Here is a 21,359-nt window from a genome sequence, read left to right on the forward strand (position 1 = left end):
GTCTCTCCCTGTCTCTCTCACTCACTCTATCTGTCTCTCTCTCCCTGTCTCTCTCTGTCTCTTTCTCCCTCTCCCTGACAGTCTCTCTCTCCCTCCTGCTTTGTCTCTTTCTCTCTGTCTCTCTCTCTCTCACTCTCTCAATTAAATTACATTTAAGGGGCTTTATTTGCATGGAAAACATATGTTAACATTGCCAAAGCAAGTGAAATAGATAATAAACAAAAGTGAAATAAACAAAACATTAACAGTAAATACTAAACTTACAAAAATTCCAAAATAATAATGACATTTCAAATGTCATATTTTGTCTAGTGATGTAACAACAATTATGTCTAGTGATGTAACAATGTGCAAATAGTTAAAGTACAAAAGGGAAAATAAATAAACATAAATATGGGTTGTATTTACAATGGTGTTTGTTTTTCACTGGTTGCCCTTTTCTTGTGGCAACAGGTCACACATCTTACTGCTGTGATGGAACACTGTGGTATTTCACCCAGTAGATATGGGAGTTTATCAAAATTGGGTTTGTTTTCGAATTCTTTGTGGATCTGTATAATCTGAGGGAAATATGTGTCTCTAATATGGTCATACATTTGGCAGGAGGTTAGGAAGTGCAGCTCAGTTTCCACCTCATTTTGTGGGCAGTGAGCACATAGCCTGTCTTCTCTTGAGAGCCAGGTCTCTCTCTCTCTCTGTTTGTCTCTCTCTCTCCCTCGCTTTCCCTTTCTCCAGCTTGTGAGTGAGCCAGTGGGGATTCTAATGTGGGGATATACCTACCACTGGGCCAGGCAGTGTTTAGGCTTAGTCGTCCAGCCCTAACCATAATATTGAGCTTTACTAAATGGAGTTAGCTGATATGTGGAGTTAGCTGACATATGGAGCTGATATATGGAGTTAGTTGATTTATGGAGTTAGTTGATTTATGGAGTTAGTTGATATATGGAGTTAGTTGATTTATGGAGCTGATATATGGAGTTAGTTGATTTATGGAGTTAGTTGATTTATGGAGTTAGTTGATATATGGAGTTAGTTGATTTATGGAGTTAGTTGATTTATGGAGTTAGTTGATTTATGGAGTTAGTTGATATATGGAGCTGATTTATGGAGTTAGTTGATATATGGAGTTAGTTGATATATGGAGCTGATTTATGGAGTTAGTTGATATATGGAGTTAGTTGATATATGGAGTTAGCTGATATATGGAGTTAGTTGATATATGGAGTTAGTTGATATATGGAGCTGATATATGGAGTTAGTTGATATATGGAGTTAGTTGATTTATGGAGTTAGTTGATATATGGAGTTAGTTGATTTATGGAGTTAGTTGATATATGGAGCTGATTTATGGAGTTAGTTGATATATGGAGTTAGTTGATTTATAGAGCTGATATATGGAGTTAGTTGATTTATGGAGTTAGTTGATATATGGAGCTGATATATGGAGTTAGTTGATATATGGAGTTAGTTGATATATGGAGCTGATTTATGGAGTTAGTTGATATATGGAGTTAGTTGATTTATGGAGTTAGTTGATATATGGAGTTAGTTGATATATGGAGTTAGTTGATTTATGGAGTTAGTTGATATATGGAGTTAGTTGATATATGGAGCTGATATATGGAGTTAGTTGATTTATGGAGTTAGTTGATATATGGAGTTAGTTAATTTATGGAGCTGATATATGGAGTTAGTTGATTTATGGAGTTAGTTGATATATGGAGTTGGTTCATTTATGGAGTTAGTTGATATATGGAGTTAGTTGATATATGGAGTTAGTTAATTTATGGAGCTGATATATGGAGTTAGTTGATTTATGGAGTTAGTTGATATATGGAGTTAGTTGATATATGGAGTTAGTTGATATATGGAGTTAGTTGATATATGGAGTTAGTTGATTTATGGAGTTAGTTGATATATGGAGTTAGTTGATATATGGAGTTAGTTGCTTTAAGGAGTTAGTTGATATATGGAGTTAGTTGATATATGGAGTTAGTTGATATATGGAGTTAGTTGATATATGGAGTTAGCTGATATATGGAGTTAGTTGATATATGGAGTTAGTTGATATATGGAGTTAGCTGATATATGGAGCTGATATATGGCGTTAGCTGATAAATGGAGTTAGTTGATATATGGAGTTAGCTGATATATGGAGCTGATATATGGCGTTAGCTGATATATGGAGTTGATATATGGAGCTAGTTGATATATGGAGTTGGTTGATATATGGAGTTAGCTGATATATGGAGTTAGCTGATATATGGAGTTAGTTTATATATGGAGTTAGCTGATGCATGGTCCGTTCACATGCACTATCTGATGTCAAGCTTGCAAGGGCACACTCACTAGGCTACGCACACACACACACACACACACACAGATGTTTGTTTTACTATCCGTGTGGGAACCAAACATTTGATACCCTAACCCTTAACTTAACCCTAATCTTAACCCCTAACCCTAAACCTAAGCCTTATTCCTAATACTGACCCTAAACCTAACCCCTAACCCTAATCTAACCCCTAACCCTAAAGCTAAGCCTTACTCCTAATACTGACCCTAAACCTAACCCCTAACCCTAATTGTAATCATAAGCCTAATTGTAACCTAACTCTAAACCTAACTTCTAAGCCTAAAACGTGACTGACCGACTCGATGTGGTCTTATGTAGCAAAATTTGAAGTGGTGTTTTATACTTTAGATCAAAGCAGAGACTCTGAGCTAGAAAATGCTATACCATACAGTACATTAGAGTTGAGGAACATTGTGAAAGTATTTCTCCTTTGAAAGTTGATAAACGTGTAACCCCTCTTATGAGAAAATGGCCCTTCAATGTTTTGGTACACCTACTGGAGAGCTCTTCTTTGTCTACACCCATTCAGCATTGTTCACACCCTTTTTAAGCTTTAGCCCCACCCATCTCTTTAAGGATTCACATGTGAGGCCATGCGCTAAACAGAGTGAGTAGGGTAGTGTAGTAAACAACCAAAGATTTCAAGACTGAAGGCTGGTTTATACTACGTCTATCGACATGTCTGTAGACAGTTGTCGCAGTGACATCATGAACATTCTCTTGTCGGCCATCATCAAACACATCATTGTTGTTATTGAAAAAGTATAAACACAAAAAACGACAAAAAATAGCATAACTAGTGTAGTTTAACACCAATCCGTTTAAAAATGAATGTAGTATATGTCAATCTAGCAAACCAGGGGCCGGATTCACAAAACACTACTTACGAAAAAAACATAAGAAGTTTCTTAAGAAAAGAAAAGAGAAGTTCATAGGTCGTGAGAGCAATTCCTCAAAATGTTCTTATGAATCAATAGTTTTTTAAAAAACGTAGTAAATTTATTTTTTAAGAACTTCGTAAATATCTTCATATGTGGCATTGACATTAGTGACGTGTTTGAAACCATGATCATCATGATCATAGGATCATCATGATCATATGACAGAAGAACAAGCAGAGGTTGGTGTTTGTTTGATTTCTCATGTAATACGTTTATGGTTATTATTATACAACAGGCCTATCATTCCCACGACACATATCATTCCCACGACAGATTCATTGTATTTTCTCAACAGACACAGATGAGATGGTGCCTGTCTCGAATCCTTATCCATCACGACACCCCAACATACGAGCCAGTGCCACCCCGGGCAAGGAGGCTTGCTGGTGTGGAGGAGATGGTGGCTGTCCAGAGGACACTCCTGCGGGAGGTCACGGCCCTGCGCAGGGTGTAGGAGGAGCTGTTGAAGAGATTAGCCCTGGAGAAGGAGAAGCTAGCCCTGGAGAAGGAGAAGCTAGCCCTGGAGAAGGAGAAGTTTGCCATGGAGAAGTGAAGAAGACTTAAAGATGAATATTCTAAAATAAATCTGTTTCGATATCATATAGACCTTCTTTTTTTGTCATGTGAATCTCCTTCTTATGTGGTAATTTCTTGCTTGTAGGCCATCACTGCATCTCCCAGCAGCATTGTGGTCAGCGGCAACATCCTGGTCAGGTACAGCTGCTGGAATGTCAGGTATATTGGGATGTGGCATCCTGTTTTGTATGCAGATGTTGTGCAAGATACATGCTGAGGTTATGATCTTGGGTGTTTTTTCTGGGCTGTATAAAATAACTCCCTCAGAGCGGTCAATGCATCTGTATCTGGATATTAGGACTCCGATTGATCTCTCTACTAAACTCCTCGTTGTCATCTGAGCATGGTTATAGATCTCTCTACTAAACTCCTCGTTGTCATCTGAGCATGGTTATAGATCTCTCTACTAAACTCCTCGTTGTCATCTGAGCATGGTTATAGATCTCTCTACTAAACTCCTCGTTGTCATCTGAGCATGGTTATAGATCTCTCTACTAAACTCATCGTTGTCATCTGAGCATGGTTATAGATCTCTCTACTAAACTCCTCGTTGTCATCTGAGCATGGTTATAGATCTCTTCTGCATCGTTGTTAGTGTGTAGGATTGGTGTCATGAGCCATGTTTTTGGTCCATAGCCACTATCACCTAAAACCCCAAGCACACAAAGTAGTTGACATCATAAGAAGCTACACTATTTTAACACTATCATAGTGTGCTGTGGACCACAAAACAATTCCACAGGTAACAGGTATCAGGTAGAGCAAAGAAAGGGTTAAGTGATTTCTGACATCTTTATCTAATAGCCATTCATCAGGAATCTAACCTTCCTCAAACTTGGGGCTCCCGAGTGGTGCAACGGTTTAAGGCAGTACATCTCAGTGCTAGAGGCGTTACTACAGACACCCTGGTTCAAATCCAGGCTGTATCACAACCGGCTGTGATTGGGAGTTCCATAGGGTGGCGCACAATTGGCACAGAGTCATCTGGGTTTGGCCGGTGTAGGCCGTCATTATAAATAAGAGTTTGTTCTTAATTAACTGACTTGTCTAGTTAAATAAAGGTGAAATGTAAAAAATTTAAAACTTGATTGTCAGGGCAGAATTTGATACAATGGAGGAGTCATGTGTGATCCCGGGCCATTTGGCAACAACGTCTGTGAAGGCTATTGTGGCATGGCAGACTACAATGGAGGAGTCATGTGTGCTCCCGGGCCATTTGGCAACAACGTCTGTGAAGGCTATTGTGGCATGGCAGACTACAATGGAGGAGTCATGTGATCCCGGGCCATTTGGCAACAACGTTTGTGAAGACTAGTGTGGCATGGCAGACTACTTGCACATTGATAGAGTGGAAGCTCTTATGATTAACATGCCTTTCCTCGTCATCACGTGGACCCTATCAGGAGAAATGGTAAGACTACATCAGATATAAGGCCTACTGAAATAATACATTTTGGTCGGGTGAAGTTAGCCACCTTAAAAAGCGGCAACACTTCTGCAGTTCTTCATGATGTCTTTCAGAAAAGCCACATTAGAAGGGATTCCTACACATACTGACCAGCTCAGGTTATAGACAGAAGCATGCTACATGGCAGACCAATCCGATCTCATCTCTCGGCATGTCCAGCCCATCCACTATCTCAACCAATCGTGGCTAGCGGGAAGGTTCCTGGCTTTTTCAGTGGCTAAACCAACTAGTTATTCACAGATGACATACAAGTTTGTTTTTAAGGCAGATGAAAGTTCATATGTTCCAGAAGGCCTTTCTGCTAAAAAAAAACGTATTTTGACCAACAAAACAATGTTGGCGTTCAAATGCCTCTCCTGTGAAGTAGTGACGCGTGACATGCGCCTAGTTTCCTGAAACGTGACTCAAATATCCTCTCTCCTTATGGGGACCGGAGAAACGTCCCCACTTGTCCGAATTTCCCTTGTTTCACTATCTTTGTGATGACTTCTGTTCCCCACAAGGATAGTAAAACCAAAGACAGACAGACAGACAGACAGACAGACAGACAGACAGACAGACAGACAGACAGACAGACAGACAGGCAGACAGGCAGACAGGCAGACAGGCAGACAGGCAGGCAGGCAGGCAGGCAGGCAGGCAGGCAGGCACGCGCGCGCGCGCGCACACACACACACACACACACACACACACACACACACACACACACACACACACACACACACACACACACACCAGTCACTAGGCTACCTCAGGGTGCTGTTACAAAACACCTAACTTGCAAGCTACTGCAAGAACATATGAGCCGTGTTCCTAACTGGGATCAACGGCTTATTTCTCTTAAAACATGAAATCACTTGCTTATTTACTAGCTTATCGATGTTTCAGGTCGTTGCCGTCCATAAAGTGTATATGGACAACAACAGGGAACGGAAACACAGAGGAACAAATCAGAGGATCCATCAGAAACGTATTAATAGAGTTGAACAGGACGTAGTGGATGGACGAGGTGACCTTTAGCAACAGAGTTCTGGGGTTACTGTTGTTGGGGGAGGAAGTCAAAACAGAGGAGTGGATTAAGCGAGAGCTGAGACCCAGGAGACTCATTAGTCAGGAGGGTAAGGAGACTGTTCCCAGCTGGCAGGAAACTATCCCCGGCCAGGTTTCCTCAGACTCTGCCTGGTCCAGGTCTATTCTGAATTATCTGACCTCATCACAGAGCTGGTCCACTCCCAGCTGCCTGAGAGGTATCTAAACTCATCTCAGAGCTGGTCCTCCACTCCCAGCTGCCTGAGAGGTATCTGACCTCATCACAGAGCTGGTCCTCCTCCCCCAGCCACCTGAGGGGTATCTAAACTCATCTCAGAGCTGGTCCTCCACTCCCAGCTGCCTGAGAGGTATCTGACCTCATCACAGAGCTGGTCCTCCACTCCCAGCTGCCAGAGGGATATGTGACCTCATCACAGAGCTGGTCCTCCACTCCCAGCTGCCAGAGGGATATGTGACCTCATTACAGAGCTGGTCCTCCTCCCCCAAATGCCTGAGGGGTATCTGACCTCATTACAGAGCTGGTCCTCCACTCCCAGCTGCCAGAGGGATATGTGACCTCATTACAGAGCTGGTCCTCCTCCCCCAAATGCCTGAGAGGTATCTAAACTCATCTCAGAGCTGGTCCTCCACTCCCAGCTGCCTGAGAGGTATCTGACCTCATCACAGAGCTGGTCCTCCTCCCCCAGCCACCTGAGGGGTATCTAAACTCATCTCAGAGCTGGTCCTCCACTCCCAGCTGCCTGAGAGGTATCTGACCTCATCACAGAGCTGGTCCTCCACTCCCAGCTGCCAGAGGGATATGTGACCTCATCACAGAGCTGGTCCTCCACTCCCAGCTGCCAGAGGGATATGTGACCTCATTACAGAGCTGGTCCTCCTCCCCCAAATGCCTGAGGGGTATCTGACCTCATTACAGAGCTGGTCCTCCACTCCCAGCTGCCAGAGGGATATGTGACCTCATTACAGAGCTGGTCCTCCTCCCCCAAATGCCTGAGGGGTATCTGACCTCATTACAGAGCTGGTCCTCCTCCCCCAGCTGCCTGAGAGGTATCTAACCTCATCACAGAGCTGGTCCTCCACTCCCAGCTGCCTGAGAGGTATCTGACCTCATCACAGAGCTGGTCCTCCACTCCCAGCTGCCAGAGGGATATGTGACCTCATCACAGAGCTGGTCCTCCACTCCCAGCTGCCAGAGGGATATGTGACCTCATCACAGAGCTGGTCCTCCACTCCCAGCTGCCAGAGGGATATGTGACCTCATCACAGAGCTGGTCCTCCTCTCCCAGCTGCCTGAGGGGTATCTAAACTCATCTCAGAGCTGGTGCTCCACTCCCAGCTCCCTGAGGGGTATCTAACCTCATCACAGAGCTGGTGCTCCACTCCCAGCTGCCTGAGGGGTATCTAACCTCATGACAGAGCTGGTCCTCCTCCCCCAGCTGCCTGAGGGGTGTAATACAAAGCAGAATCAATGAGTGAGCCTGCCAACTTTGATAAATAGTCAGAAATAACTATTGATTTTATAAATCATTAAGAAAGCTAAACTTACGTGTTTTTGGACCATGCTCATTACAAGCTTATCCTTTATAAAAATATATATATATATTTAGGCAAATTGGCTGGCTAACTCGTTGATCCTTCATTGTAGAATATCCCTTGGTCTCATGTAGTTTTTTCCCTGTCTCAGGCTTCCTACAGTTAGGTGGACATGTCTTCCCCATTGCTGTCCCTTTTATCTGCTGCTAGTTCACTTGTTTGAATTCAAAGTCAGTTTGTCAACGACGTTTGAGGTCTCCTTTTGATGCTAAAAACAATGTTACATATTGACCATATTGAATTAAAATACTTGTGAGATCAGGCTGTTCCCAGAAACGTCCTAGGCTAGCCAGGGTAAATACTGCCAAGTCAGCAGCAGGTCCCTCCTGCAAACAGGAAGTGGTTTTGAGAGGAAGTTGTGTCTGTGTGATGGTCACTGCCAGAGAGAGAGAGAGTGTTTGTGTGTGTGTGAGTGAGCCTGTGCATGTGTTCATTTGTGTGTGCACGTGTTCATGCGTGCGTACACACGCCGTCTGTGTGTGTGTGTGTGTGCGTGCGGTATGGCCAACGCCAGTAGAATCCTCAGTCCTCTGACAGGACTGTTGGGGAACACCTTGGCCAACGCCAGTAGAATCCTCAGTCCCCTGACAGGTCTGTTGGGGAACACCTTGGCCAACGCCAGTAGAATCCTCAGTCCTCTGACAGGACTGTTGGGGAACACCTTGGCCAACGCCAGTAGAATCCTCAGTCCTCTGACAGGTCTGTTGGGGAACACCTTGGCCAACGCCAGTAGAATCCTCAGTCCTCTGACAGGACTGTTGGGGAACACCTTGGCCAACGCCAGTAGAATCCTCAGTCCTCTGACAGGACTGTTGGGGAACACCTTGGCCAACGCCAGTAGAATCCTCAGTCCTCTGACAGGTCTGTTGGGGAACACCTTGGCCAACGCCAGTAGAATCCTCAGTCCTCTGACAGGTCTGTTGGGGAACACCTTGGCCAACGCCAGTAGAATCCTCAGTCCTCTGACAGGACTGTTGGGGAACACCTTGGCCAACGCCAGTAGAATCCTCAGTCCTCTGACAGGTCTGTTGGGGAACACCTTGGCCAACGCCAGTAGAATCCTCAGTCCTCTGACAGGGCTGTTGGGGAACACCTTGGCCAACGCCAGTAGAATCCCTCAGTCCTCTGACAGGACTGTTGGGGAACACCTTGGCCAACGCCAGTAGAATCCTCAGTCCTCTGACAGGACTGTTGGGGAACACCTTGGCTCTCAGCACTGGATGGAAGAACAGCATCTGAAATATCACTTGGGTTAGGACTGATGTTGATAGCTGATAAGTACTTTTATTTACATGTTTTTTCCATACTGTAATGACACAAACAAACTATTTTTCTACTGTGCATGTTGGTACTTCCAGCCATTGCAATAAACACAAAACCTATTCAAAACATTTGCTTACTAACTTAACCCTTTCTGCTTCAAGTCTCTCAGCTTCTTATTTCTCTTCCTGCAACAGGATCATGCCTAAACACCTCCTTTCACTCCTCTCTTCCACGTCTCCTCTTTTCTCCTACTCCTCCCGTTCCTCTCCTCCTCTCTGTGCTCTGTGAAAACAATCCTTCTCTCAGGCCTCGGTTCCTAACCTACAGTAGATCACCCTTCTCCACTCCTCACTCCTCACCCTCCTCCACTCGTCACCCTCCTCCACTCATCACCTTCCTCCACTCCTCTCTTTCTCTTCTCTCCTTCTCCCAGTCCTTTCCTCCTACCCTTTCTCTGCGATGCCAATCCCTCTAAGGTCCTGGATCCTAACCTAGATCAAATGTGTGGCTTTAAAAAGCTAAAGTTTGATGTGGATGAGAAACTGCCTATGAAACACTTTAATCTCTAATGCTGTAATGTATTTAATTTCACACCCTGTGATGCTGTTGCCTGCCTCCTTTTAGGATTACCCAGGGGGAGGGGGGGGGGCACAGGGGAGGAGGGAGAGGGGGGGAGGGGGAATAGAGAAAGAGAGAGAGAGAGAGAGAGAGAAAGAAAGAGGGAGAGGGTAAGAAAAAAATGCAGGGAGAGGGACAGAGGAAATCCAATATAAAGGGGAAGAATGCCACTTAACTATTGGGAATGCTTGTATTCAAATAGAAGGTTGGAGCTTTGGAGCCCCAGAGAATGCAGTTATATCTGCATTGTCACCCCCCCACCCCTCTGCCCTGGATTAAAAAACACCACCCCCCCTGCACCGGATTAAAAAAACACACCCCACCAAATCCCATTGTAGGCCTTGAGATCGGAGGCTTCGGAGCCTCATCAAGTTTAAGGAGCGATGCATATAGTCTTGGGATCCATCCCAAAATGGCACCCTATTCCATATATAGTGCACTAGACTAGTTTTGACAAGAACCGTGTGGGCCTTGGTCAAAAGTAGTGCACTATATAGGGGATAGGGGGTAATTTGGGACACAATCTTGGTCTTTATGAGATGAGGATCATTCTGCTTCGTTCCAGGCACTGCCAACTCAGGGATATTGGATGCAGTAATTTTGTGGGACGAGAGCACACACACACCACACACACACACACACCACACTACACACCACACACACACTCCTTTATATCGGCCCCCTAGTATCCAATTTACAGGTTGAGGCCATCCGCCAACCGACGCATCGCAGAGCAGAAGTTAAAATGCACAAACACCATGCAGGCTGAGAGAATCAAGGCCAGACACTGTGCAGGCTGAGAGAATCAAGGCCAGACACTGTGTAGGCTGAGAGAATCAAGGCCAGACACTGTGCAGGCTGAGAGAATCAAGGCCAGACACTGTGCAGGCTGAGAGAATCAAGGCCAGACGCTGTGCAGGCTGAGAGAATCAAGGCCAGACGCTGTGCAGGCTGAGAGAATCAAGGCCAGACGCTGTGCAGGCTGAGAGAATCAAGGCCAGACGCTGTGCAGGCTGAGAGAATCAAGGCCAGACACTGTGCAGGCTGAGAGAATCAAGGCCAGACACTGTGTAGGCTGAGAGAATCAAGGCCAGACACTGTGCAGGCTGAGAGAATCAAGGCCAGACACTGTGCAGGCTGAGAGAATCAAGGCCAGACACTGTGCAGGCTGAGAGAATCAAGGCCAGACGCTGTGTAGGCTGAGAGAATCAAGGCCAGACACTGTGCAGGCTGAGATAATCAAGGCCAGACACTGTGTAGGCTGAGAGAATCAAGGCCAGACACTGTGCAGGCTGAGATAATCAAGGCCAGACACTGTGCAGGCTGAGATAATCAAGGCCAGGCACTGTGCAGGCTGAGAGAATCAAGGCCAGACGCTGTGTAGGCTGAGAGAATCAAGGCCAGACGCTGTGCAGGCTGAGAGAATCAAGGCCAGACACTGTGTAGGCTGAGAGAATCAAGGCCAGACGCTGTGCAGGCTGAGAGAATCAAGGCCAGACGCTGTGTAGGCTGAGAGAATCAAGGCCAGACGCTGTGCAGGCTGAGAGAATCAAGGCCAGACGCTGTGTAGGCTGAGAGAATCAAGGCCAGACACTGTGTAGGCTGAGAGAATCAAGGCCAGACGCTGTGCAGGCTGAGAGAATCAAGGCCAGACACTGTGTAGGCTGAGAGAATCAAGGCCAGACACCATGCAGGCTGAGAGAATCAAGGCCAGACGCTGTGTAGGCTGAGAGAATCAAGGCCAGACGCTGTGCAGGCTGAGAGAATCAAGGCCAGACACTGTGTAGGCTGAGAGAATCAAGGCCAGACGCTGTGCAGGCTGAGAGAATCAAGGCCAGACGCTGTGCAGGCTGAGAGAATCAAGGCCAGACGCTGTGCAGGCTGAGAGAATCAAGGCCAGACGCTGTGTAGGCTGAGAGAATCAAGGCCAGACGCTGTGCAGGCTGAGAGAATCAAGGCCAGACGCTGTGCAGGCTGAGAGAATCAAGGCCAGACACTGTGCAGGCTGAGAGAATCAAGGCCAGACGCTGTGTAGGCTGAGAGAATCAAGGCCAGATGCTGTGCAGGCTGAGAGAATCAAGGCCAGACGCTGTGTAGGCTGAGAGAATCAAGGCCAGACGCTGTGTCATGTTTTGTCATTGATCATCATGTCTTGTCCCTGTGCTTCCCTCTGCTGGTCTTATTAGGTTCTTTCCCTCTTTCTATCCCTCTCTCTCCCCCTCCCTCTCTCCCTCTCTCGCTCTCTCTCTCTATCGTTCCGTTCCTGCTCCCAGCTGTTTCCCATTCTCCTAACTACCTCAGTTACTCTTTCACACCTGTCCCCTATTTTACCCTCTGATTAGAGTCCCTATTTCTCCCTCTGTCTTCCGCTTCTGTCCTTGTCGGATTCTTGTTTGATGTTTGCTGTTCTGTGTCCTTGTTCCGCCCTGTCGTGTTTTTGCCTTCTTCAGATGCTGCGTGTGAGCAGGTGTCTATGTCAGCTACGGCCTGTGCCTTCCTGTAGCGACCTGCAGTCTGTGGTCGCGTCTCCAGTCGTTCCTCTCTACTGACGAGAGGATTTCAGTTTCCTGTTTTGGATTTACCTTTGATAATATCCAGGAGAATCATTGTTTGTTTAAGACTGGAATAAAGACTCTGTTTCTATTACGTCGCTTTTGGGTCCTCATTCACCAGCATAACAGAAGAATCCGACCAAGATGGACCCAGCGACTATGGATTCTCTCAACACTGCCATCGAGTTCCAGGGAGCAATGCTCGGCAGACACGAGCAGGAATTGTTTGCTGCTCGTCATACCGTTGAGACCCTGGCCGCTCAGGTCTCCGATCTCTCTGGACAGTTTCAGAGTCTTCGTCTCGTGCCACCAGCTACTTCCTGGTCTTCCGAGTCTCCGGAACCTAGGGTTAATAACCCACCATGTTACTCTGGGCAGCCCACTGAGTGTCGCTCCTTTCTCACCCAGTGTGATATTGTGTTCTCTCTCCAGCCCAACACGTACTCAAGAGAGAGAGCTCGGATCGCTTACGTCATATCACTCCTTACTGGTCGGGCTCGGGAGTGGGGCACAGCTATCTGGGAGGCAGGGGCTGAGTGTTCTAACGATTATCAGAACTTTAAAGAGGAGATGATACGGGTTTTTGATCGTTCAGTTTTTGGGAAGGAGGCTTCCAGGGCCCTGGCTTCCCTATGTCAAGGTGATCGATCCATAACGGATTACTCTATAGAGTTTCGCACTCTTGCTGCCTCCAGTGACTGGAACGAGCCGGCGTTGCTCGCTCGTTTTCTGGAGGGACTCCACGCTGAGGTTAAGGATGAGATTCTCTCCCGGGAGGTTCCTTCCAGCGTGGACTCTTTGATTGCACTCGCCATCCGCATAGAACGACGGGTAGATCTTCGTCACCGAGCTCGTGGAAGAGAGCTCGCGTTAACGGTGTTTCCCCTCTCCGCTTCTCAACCATCTCCTCCCACCGGCTCAGAGACTGAGTCCATGCAGCTGGGAGGTATTCGCATCTCGACTAAGGAGAGGGAATGGAGAATCACCAACCGCCTTTGCCTCTATTGCGGTTCTGCTGGACATTTTGTCATGTCATGTCCAGTAAAAGCCAGAGCTCATCAGTAAGCGGAGGGCTACTGGTGAGCGCTACTACTCAAGTCTCTCCATCAAGATCCTGTACTACCTTGTCGGTCCATCTACGCTGGACCGGTTCGGCTGCTTCCTGCAGTGCCTTGATAGACTCTGGGGCTGAGGGTTGTTTTATGGACGAAGCATGGGCTCGGAAACATGACATTCCTCTCAGACAGTTAGGAAAGCCCACGCCCATGTTCGCCTTAGATGGTAGTCTTCTCCCCAGTATCAGATGTGAGACACTACCTTTAACCCTCACAGTATCTGGTAACCACAGTGAGACCATTTCCTTTTTGATTTTTCGTTCACCTTTTACACCTGTTGTTTTGGGTCATCCCTGGCTAGTATGTCATAATCCTTCTATTAATTGGTCTAGTAATTCTATCCTATCCTGGAACGTTTCTTGTCATGTGAAGTGTTTAATGTCTGCTATTCCTCCTGTTTCTTCTGTCCCCTCTACTCAGGAGGAACCTGGTGATTTGACAGGAGTGCCGGAGGAATATCATGATCTGCGCACGGTCTTCAGTCGGTCCAGAGCCAACTCTCTTCCTCCTCACCGGTCGTATGATTGTTGTATTGATCTCCTTCCGGGGACCACTCCCCCTCGGGGTAGACTATACTCTCTGTCGGCTCCCGAACGTAAGGCTCTCGAGGATTATCTGTCTGTTTCTCTCGACGCCGGTACCGTGGTGCCTTCTTCCTCTCCCGCCGGAGCGGGGTTTTTCTTTGTTAAGAAGAAGGACGGTACTCTGCGCCCCTGCGTGGATTATCGAGGGCTGAATGACATAACGGTTAAGAATCGTTATCCGCTTCCCCTTATGTCGTCAGCCTTCGAGATTCTGCAGGGAGCCAGGTTCTTTACTAAGTTGGACCTTCGCAACGCTTACCATCTCGTGCGCATCAGAGAGGGGGACGAGTGGAAAACGGCGTTTAACACTCCGTTAGGGCATTTTGAATACCGGGTTCTGCCGTTCGGTCTCGCTAATGCTCCAGCTGTCTTTCAGGCATTAGTTAATGATGTACTGAGAGACATGCTGAACATCTTTGTTTTCGTTTACCTTGACGATATCCTGATTTTTTCACCGTCTCTCGAGATTCATGTTCAGCACGTTCGACGTGTACTCCAGCGCCTTTTAGAGAATTGTCTCTACGTGAAGGCTGAGAAGTGCGCCTTTCATGTCTCCTCTGTCACATTTCTCGGTTCTGTTATTTCCGCTGAAGGCATTCAGATGGATCCCGCTAAGGTCCAGGCTGTCAGCGATTGGCCCGTCCCTAAGTCACGTGTCGAGTTGCAGCGCTTTCTCGGTTTCGCTAATTTCTATCGGCGTTTCATTCGTAATTTCGGTCAAGTGGCTGCCCCTCTCACAGCTCTGACTTCTGTCAAGACTTGCTTTAAGTGGTCCGGTTCCGCCCAGGGAGCTTTTGATCTCCTCAAGAAGCGTTTTACATCCGCCCCTATCCTTGTTACTCCTGACGTCACTAAACAATTCATTGTCGAGGTTGACGCTTCAGAGGTGGGCGTGGGAGCCATTCTGTCCCAGCGCTTCCATTCTGACGATAAGGTCCATCCTTGCGCTTACTTTTCTCATCGCCTGTCGCCATCGGAACGCAACTACGATGTGGGTAACCGCGAACTGCTCGCCATCCGCTTAGCCTTAGGCGAATGGCGACAGTGGTTGGAGGGGGCGACCGTCCCTTTTGTCGTTTGGACTGACCATAAGAACCTTGAGTACATCCGTTCTGCCAAACGACTTAATGCTCGTCAAGCTCGTTGGGCGTTGTTTTTCGCGCGTTTCGAGTTCGTGATTTCCTATCGCCCGGGAAATAAGAACACCAAGCCTGATGCCTTATCCCGTCTCTTTAGTTCTTCTGTGGCTTCTACCGACCCCGAGGGGATTCTCCCTGAAGGGCGTGTTGTCGGGTTGACTGTCTGGGGAATTGAGAGACAGGTAAAGCAAGCACTCACTCACACTGCGTCGCCGCGCGCTTGTCCTAGTAACCTTCTGTTCGTTCCTGTCTCTACTCGTCTGGCTGTTCTTCAGTGGGCTCACTCTGCCAAGTTAGCTGGCCACCCCGGCGTTCGGGGTACGCTTGCTTCTATTCGCCAGCGGTTTTGGTGGCCTACTCAGGAGCGGGACACGCGCCGTTTCGTGGCTGCTTGTTCGGACTGCGCGCAGACTAAGTCGGGTAACTCTCCTCCTGCCGGTCGTCTCAGACCGCTTCCCATTCCTTCTCGACCATGGTCTCACATCGCCTTAGACTTTATTACCGGTCTGCCTTCGTCTGCGGGGAAGACTGTGATTCTTACGGTTATCGATAGGTTCTCTAAGGCGGCACATTTCATTCCCCTCGCTAAGCTTCCTTCCGCTAAGGAGACGGCACAAATCATCATTGAGAATGTGTTCAGAATTCATGGCCTCCCGTTAGACGCCGTTTCAGACAGAGGCCCGCAATTCACGTCACAGTTTTGGAGGGAGTTCTGTCGGTTGATCGGTGCTTCCGTCAGTCTCTCTTCCGGGTTTCATCCCCAGTCTAACGGTCAAGCAGAGAGGGCCAATCAGTCGATTGGTCGCATATTACGCAGCCTTTCGTTTCGAAACCCTGCGTCTTGGGCAGAACAGCTCCCCTGGGCTGAGTACGCCCACAACTCGCTTCCTTCGTCTGCTACCGGGCTATCTCCGTTTCAGAGTAGTCTTGGGTACCAGCCTCCTCTGTTCTCGTCCCAGCTCGCCGAGTCCAGCGTTCCCTCCGCTCAGGCTTTTGTCCAACGTTGTGAGCGCACCTGGAGGAGGGTCAGGTCTGCACTTTGCCGTTACAGGGCGCAGACTGTGAGAGCCGCCAATAAACGTAGGATTAAGAGTCCTAGGTATTGTCGCGGTCAGAGAGTGTGGCTTTCCACTCGTAACCTTCCCCTTACGACAGCTTCTCGCAAGTTGACTCCGCGGTTCATTGGTCCGTTCCGTGTCTCTCAGGTCGTTAATCCTGTCGCTGTGCGACTGCTTCTTCCGCGACATCTTCGTCGCGTCCACCCTGTCTTCCATGTCTCCTGTGTCAAGCCTTTTCTTCGCGCCCCCGTTCGTCTTCCCTCCCCCCCCCCCCGTCCTTGTCGAGGGCGCACCTATTTACAAGGTACGGAAGATCATGGACATGCGTTCTCGGGGACGTGGTCACCAGTACTTAGTAGATTGGGAGGGTTACGGTCCTGAGGAGAGGAGTTGGGTTCCATCTCGGGACGTGCTGGACCGTTCGTTGATTGATGATTTCCTTCGTTGCCGCCAGGGTTCCTCCTCGAGTGCGCCAGGAGGCGCTCGGTGAGTGGGGGGGTACTGTCATGTTTTGTCATTGATCATCATGTCTTGTCCCTGTGCTTCCCTCTGCTGGTCTTATTAGGTTCTTTCCCTCTTTCTATCCCTCTCTCTCCCCCTCCCTCTCTCCCTCTCTCGCTCTCTCTCTCTATCGTTCCGTTCCTGCTCCCAGCTGTTTCCCATTCTCCTAACTACCTCAGTTACTCTTTCACACCTGTCCCCTATTTTACCCTCTGATTAGAGTCCCTATTTCTCCCTCTGTCTTCCGCTTCTGTCCTTGTCGGATTCTTGTTTGATGTTTGCTGTTCTGTGTCCTTGTTCCGCCCTGTCGTGTTTTTGCCTTCTTCAGATGCTGCGTGTGAGCAGGTGTCTATGTCAGCTACGGCCTGTGCCTTCCTGTAGCGACCTGCAGTCTGTGGTCGCGTCTCCAGTCGTTCCTCTCTACTGACGAGAGGATTTCAGTTTCCTGTTTTGGATTTACCTTTGATAATATCCAGGAGAATCATTGTTTGTTTAAGACTGGAATAAAGACTCTGTTTCTATTACGTCGCTTTTGGGTCCTCATTCACCAGCATAACACGCTGTGCAGGCTGAGAGAATCAAGGCCAGACGCTGTGCAGGCTGAGAGAATCAAGGCCAGACGCTGTGCAGGCTGAGAGAATCAAGGCCAGACGCTGTGCAGGCTGAGAGAATCAAGGCCAGACGCTGTGCAGGCTGAGAGAATCAAGGCCAGACGCTGTGTAGGCTGAGAGAATCAAGGCCAGACGCTGTGCAGGCTGAGAGAATCAAGGCCAGACGCTGTGTAGGCTGAGAGAATCAAGGCCAGACGCTGTGCAGGCTGAGAGAATCAAGGCCAGACGCTGTGCAGGCTGAGAGAATCAAGGCCAGACGCTGTGCAGGCTGAGAGAATCAAGGCCAGACGCTGTGCAGGCTGAGAGAATCAAGGCCAGACGCTGTGCAGGCTGAGAGAATCAAGGCCAGACGCTGTGCAGGCTGAGAGAATCAAGGCCAGACGCTGTGCAGGCTGAGAGAATCAAGGCCAGACACTGTGCAGGCTGAGAGAATCAAGGCCAGACACTGTGCAGGCTGAGAGAATCAAGGCCAGACACTGTGCAGGCTGAGAGAATCAAGGCCAGACGCTGTGCAGGCTGAGAGAATCAAGGCCAGACGCTGTGTAGGCTGAGAGAATCAAGGCCAGACGCTGTGTAGGCTGAGAGAATCAAGGCCAGACGCTGTGCAGGCTGAGAGAATCAAGGCCAGACGCTGTGCAGGCTGAGAGAATCAAGGCCAGACGCTGTGCAGGCTGAGAGAATCAAGGCCAGACACTGTTCAGGCTGAGAGAATCAAGGCCAGACCCTGTGCAGGCTGAGAGAATCAAGGCCAGACGCTGTGCAGGCTGAGAGAATCAAGGCCAAGTTCTCTTCTCTCTGTTTTCTTCATCTTCTGTTTGCCAAATGTTTGTGGTTTACAGAAACATGAAACTTTCTTTCTCCTCTCATTTTTCTTCTTGACTTTCTGTCCGTGCAGCCAATTCATCCATTAAGGACTCAAGAAAACTGAAAACAATAAATAATTTGGTTGGGAAATTAAACTGGATTCCGTCATGTGGTTTTGGTTAATATTTGGTGATGGGGTCCAAACCAGTCAGTAGAAAACCCCTGTAAACAAGAAACAAATTATGGGGAACAATATGCACAATCGTATAGACCATGTGTTTTTCTATTAGATTTGATTACAATGAAAATACATTGCTACTGTGTTATTGTTGATCCCACTTGCTTGAGAGGGCTACTCGTTCTCTGAAAAGGCGGGGGGGACCATGATTAGATGAGTGGAGATTTATTTCAAATTGGATGAAAAGTAAAAAGTTATTAAGTGTGTTTGGTTGACGTGCTGAAGAGGCAGGGTCCTCTCCCTCTACTGATCCTCTTACTCCTCTCTTTAGCTTCCCTAAGCTGTCTGACACACACATGCACACGCAGGCAGATCGCTCAAGAGTGACTTCCAAATTGGACGTCTGTCCATGTCCCGAGGACATCGGGAAATGCCTTCAGAACCAGCCACTAGGGGGCAACAGTGAGCACTATTACCATCAAGTAGGCTTGGGTTTTTCTAGGGTGTTGTGTACGGAGGTGGTGGATTGGCATAATCCCATGACAGGATCGGAAGGTTGTGTGTTCTGTCCCAGTAATCCCAGGATCAGAAGGTTGTGTGTTCTATCCCGGTAATCCCAGGATCAGAAGGTTGTGTGTTCTATCCCAGTAATCCCAGGATCAGAAGGTTGTGTGTTCTATCCCAGTAATCCCAGGATCAGAAGGTTGTGTGTTCTATCCCAGTAATCCCAGGATCAGAAGGTTGTGTGTTCTATCCCAGTAATCCCAGGATCAGAAGGTTGTGTGTTCTATCCCAGTAATCCCAGGATCAGAAGGTTGTGTGTTCTATCCCAGTAATCCCAGGATCAGAAGGTTGTGTGTTCTATCCCAGTAATCCCAGGATCAGAAGGTTGTGTGTTTTATCCCAGGATCAGAAGGTTGTGTGTTCTATCCCAGTAATCCCAGGATCAGAAGGTTGTGTGTTCTATCCCAGTGGTGAACACTTTGTTTTTATTTTATTTTAACCCCGTCTCGAACCTTAACCTTAAAAATGTGACATTTGGTAATACGTGGATAAACCTCTGATTCAGCTTGTTGTGCACGCGCACACACACAGTTGTGCATGCACGCTTATACACACACACACACACACACACACACACACACACACACACACACACACACACACACACACACACACACACACACACACACACACACACACACACACACACACACACCATGCTTTATTGCTGGCTGAGTCTCCTATGAACCATGGCCTGACAACATCAGAGAATGGCTGGACATATTTAATATATTTACTCATAACAAGGGCTTATCTGTGCCTCCCCTATAAGAATATATGGTGATTTATACGCTCAAGCACCAGGGATCGTGTTGAACCACACTGAGGGGTTTAAGTATGTTACACTTTGCTAAACTCTCACACACCTCTGTTGATAAAGCTACTTTGCAAAACTCTCTCTCCATGTGTGTGTGTGTGTGTGTGTGTGTGTGTGTGTGTGTGTGTGTGTGTGTGTGTGTGTGTGTGTGTGTGTGTGTGTGGCACCTCGTAAAGCTCCTTTAGCTCCCCAAACCATCTCTACGGCTTCACACCCTATTAAAATAACACAGCACAACAGACCAGAGCTACTGCACCAAGGGAACGAGGGGTGGAGGGATGGAGGGATGGAGGGGTGGAGGGAACGAGGGAACGAGGGATGGAGGGAACGAGGGATTGGGATGGAGGGGTGGAGGGATGGAGGTGTGGAGGGATGGAGGGGACGAGGGATGGAGGGAACGAGGGATGGAGGGAACGAGGGATGAGGGAACGAGGGATGGAGGGAACGAGGGGTGGAGGGATGAAGGGATGGAGGGGTGGAGGGATAGAGGAAACGAGGGATGGAGGGAATGAGGGATGGAGGGATGGAGGGATGAAGGGATGGAGGAGTGGAGGGATGGAGGGGTGGAGGCGTGGAGGGATGAAGGGGTGGAGGGGTGGAGGGATGGAGGGATGGAGGGGTGGAGGGGTGGAGGGATGGAGGGGTGGAGGGATGAAGGGGTGGAGGGGTGGAGGGATGGAGGGGTGGAGGGATGAAGGGGTGGAGGGATGGAGGGGTGGAGGGATGAAGGGATGGAGGGGTGGAGGGATGAAGGGATGGAGGGGTGGAGGGATGGAGAGGTGGAGGGATGGAGGGGTGGAGGGATGAAGGAAACGAGGGATGGAGGGATGGTCACCTCATCTCTCTCCTTCAGCTCTTCATCCCTCGTTGGGGTGGCAGGTAGCCTAGTGGTTAGAGTGTTGGACTAGTAACCGAAAGGTTGCAAGATTGAATCCCCGAGCTGACAAGGTAAAAATCTGTTCTTCTGCCCCTGAACAAGGCACTGTTCATAGGCCGTCATTGAAAATAAGAATTTGTTCCTAACTGACTTGCCTAGCAAAAATTTCAAAAACAATTTATTTTCTCTCTTTATCAAAGCTACATATAAAGTAGAGATGATACATGTGTTTGAGCAGTGAATGGAAGACTGGTTCAGGAGGTTGGCTATGTTACCTACGTTAGCTATGTTAGCTATGTTAGCTACGTTAGCTATGTTATCTACGTTAGCTATGTTAGCTACGTTAGCTACCTTAGCTATGTTAGCTACGTTAGCTATGTTAGCTACGTTAGCTATGTTAAATACCTTAGCTATATTAGCTACGTTAGCTATGTTAGCTTTGTCGTGAATCGCTCTCCTGGTATAAATGATTTTTTTCTGTTCTCCTAGCTGGTCAGGACTTTGTAGAGCGGTATTGAAGGATGGGTGTAAATAATGCCTCTGTGGTTTTATGACTCTGGTGTGGTCGCTGTTTGAGAAGACAGGTGTTTTATGACTCTGGTGTGGCCGCTGTTTGAGAAGACAGATGTTTTATGACTCTGGTGTGGCCGCTGTTTGAGAAGACAGGTGTTTTATGACTCTGGTGTGGTCGCTG

This window comes from Salvelinus namaycush, chromosome 22 (genome assembly GCF_016432855.1).
Source record: "Salvelinus namaycush isolate Seneca chromosome 22, SaNama_1.0, whole genome shotgun sequence".
NCBI lineage: Eukaryota > Metazoa > Chordata > Actinopteri > Salmoniformes > Salmonidae > Salvelinus > Salvelinus namaycush.